This window comes from Suricata suricatta, chromosome X (genome assembly GCF_006229205.1).
Source record: "Suricata suricatta isolate VVHF042 chromosome X, meerkat_22Aug2017_6uvM2_HiC, whole genome shotgun sequence".
NCBI classification, from domain to species: Eukaryota; Metazoa; Chordata; class Mammalia; order Carnivora; family Herpestidae; genus Suricata; species Suricata suricatta.
Window position 1 is genome coordinate 37932409 of NC_043717.1, and position 3246 is coordinate 37935654.

Below are 3246 nucleotides of genomic sequence, written 5' to 3' on the forward strand. Positions count from 1 at the left end.
CACGCCCCGGCTGCTCCTGCCGTCCCCGCACACGCCCCGGCTGCTCCTGCCGTCCCCGCACACGCCCCGGCTGCTCCTGCCGTCCCCGCACACGCCCCGGCTGCTCCTGCCGTCCCCGCACACGCCCCGGCTGCTCCAGCCGTCCCCGCACACGCCCCGGCTGCTCCTGCCACCGCTCTCTGGTTCCCCCACGTTTCTACAGTCCCGCGGACCCAGAGCAGGGGGGCCTCCGGAGGGTGGCCGGGTGTAGACAGCGAAGAGAGGGACGACCTGCACGCACCACGGAGATGGGGAGGGGTGGCGGTCGCAGTCGTCCAAAGCCGCTCTGGGGGCTCAGCTCGTGAGAAGGGGGTGGGGGTGCAGAATGTGAGACCCGAGGGGGGGAATCCCGAGGGACGCAGCTGCTCCGCACCCCTTCCCCACCTAGCACAGCGCGCGCGCACAAGCGTGCACACCGAGGGGCTGTGCACCCTCCCGCTGCCCCCGATCCCACCCGATCCTCGGCCGCGAGCTCGAGGGACTGAAGGCGAGGGCAGCCGTCCCGCGGCGACCCCAGAGGGGTCAGAGCGCCGCGCTCAAGGGTGCCCACCTGCACGCAGGGTCGCGGATGCTACCGGTGCGCCGCCCGCTGCGCCGTGTCCGCTGCAGGAGGAGGTGGGAGAGGCCTGAGCCCCAGACTCCAAGCGTCTCCTCGCTCCCCGGCCGCGCGGTCCTCGCTGCCTTTCCAAGAGGGTGAGCCTCCCACCTAGCCCGCAGGTTTTGCCACCGTCCCTCTGCCCGCTGGAGCCTAAGCTGTCCTCCCCGCCCCTTTCCCGCCGCCCCGCGCAACGCCGCGCTCCGCCCCCCGCCCGCCCATCCCCGCCCGGGCCCAGTTGGGGGCTGCGGGGCCCCGGGCCTCGTGTCGCCGATCCCCAGACCCGGGCGGAGGGGTGGAGGGGTTCCGCCTAGACCCCGGGCCCCGATCCCGCGCCCCTCTCCTACGCCAGCAGCGGCCACCCGCACTCACCCCGCGGTCAAGGGTGTGGGCACCGCGCGCTCTGCCCTGGCTCTTCCGGCGTCTCCAATCCCCGCAGGGCACCTTCCAGGGCCCGAAGGGTGCCTCTTTTCTTGGGCGTGGGGGGAAGGGGGGTGATGAAGTGGGGTAGAGTGAGCCAGAGAGGAGAGGCAAAGAAATTAGCATGTCAACTGCCTGTGCCTTGTTTCTGTTACATTAAATACCTGGATGTGCCGCTTTCCTTGTTACAACTGGAGCGATGTTCAGAGGAGCCTTGAATGTGAGATTTCCAAGCTAATTGGTTGTAGGGGCCTTTTAAAAATGTAATGATTCAGAAGACAACAGATTCACTCTTTTGGAAAAGTTACTTAACATCTATGACCACATTTCTAATTTTAAATAATAGCAAAATATAAATAACAGAACAGCTGTGTTTTACGGAAACAGATCCAGTTTGTATGCGTGGTTTAAACCCTCTGTAATTATATTAATTGGTTTCCTCTTAAAGTGTATTTTAGGTATTTCTTAAGAAAACGGGCTCCGAATTTAGGGATTAGGAATCCATAAATTTTCATTTGGCTTTTTGCCATTATTCTCAAATGTCAATTTCATGGAAATTAGTACATGTGGTTATGAAGAAAAATGGATCCTCTTTCTTCCAGGTTGGCAACATTCTTAGATTTGGCAAAGGACAGATTTTTTTTTTTTTAACGAAGAAGTAATAAAATTCTCATTTTTTAGGGATGGACTAGCTGGTCTAGCAGCTTTTTCTTCAGTGTTTTTCTCATTGAGGCAAACTTCCTTTCTGCGCCCTCTTACATTTGTTCTCTTCAAAATTCTCTCCCTATGTATAAATAAAGCAATAGATAACCACTATTTTTTTTGAGCCTTTGTTTTCTTAAAGGGATAGGAAAATTCATTATAATCGATTACCAAAATCAACTCTAGACTCCTGATACTACATTTCACACTGATTAACCCTGTTTGTCAACCCTGCTTTTTAAATCATTTTACCTAACACTTGAGAACCAGGAGTTTTTTGGGTTTTTTTTGTAAATTCCGGCCCTATAAGGATGAAATGTACACTTTTTAATTAACATTTTGAACCAAAATTAAATTGACTAATGAAAATCATATTCGTAGTGTATTTGTTGCCGGGTAAATGAGGACAATATAGATGGTAAACAGCCTTCTGGAGGGGAGGCTCTGAAGCAAAGAAAACAGTCTTTAGAAAAACTGATGATCCCCTTTTCAAGGCAAGGATAAGAAATACCAGTAATTACGCGAAAGAATGACTACTGCCTCTCTTCTCTCCTTTGGTTTTGTGGCTGGGCCTGCATTTATCTCTTTTGATCATCATAATAAAAGTAAAGTAATTCAGCATTCCGGTGACAGGGCTTAGTAAATTAGCAATTTGAAAATGCTTTTATTACCTAATTAATCCAAGTAAATGCCTCTGAGAAATCCGATTTTACTCTTACATTTTTTGTGTGCCTACGGAGAAACACTTGTGTGAAATAAAAACAGCTAAGGCGAGCTCGAGAACAATCACTAGCCAGACTCTTTCGGTGCACATGTGTTGCAAAAGAGTTGATATGATGTGACCTTTGGGTCTTAAATTATATATCAGATATTGGTTATGAATTACTCATTGGCTGCTTCTGTAATGAGTTCTTACATGTTTGCTTTGCCTTGCTTCTTCCCCAGAAGCAGATTTTATTTTTTTTTTGTCTGCCTTATTGAATCTACCTTTGCCTAAACAATTTTCCTTGAGCTCCCACCAAAGAATCAGCTCCTAAACCAAGTTGTCACTTGACAACCATCTTTGTCCTTCAAGTGAAGTCTGCCTTGAGGTCTTTGGTAAGAATCCAGTAGGACTGACCCTCCAAAATTGGAAAGAGTACTTCTTCAAGCTTGGTTCTGACTAAGAGATAACAATCAGATTTCTCAAAACCCGGAGGGTGTGTCCCATTTGAATAAAAAGAAGAAACAAAACTAGCAAATCCGTTTTGTTCGGGTCAAAACTAAGCCCACAAAATCACAATCGAGATCTGTTCTAAGCCCGAATTATGCTAAGAGATATATAAAAAGCACAATCCAAATAATTTCATCTGTGTTTTCTTTCACTACTGCAAACCCCTTGCTCCACTGACCAAATACCATTACATTTCACATTTCCCTTTTCCTCCCTGTGCTACTGAGAATTTTTTCACTAATCTTTAAATAAGAAAAGTGCAACCAGACACTCCTGC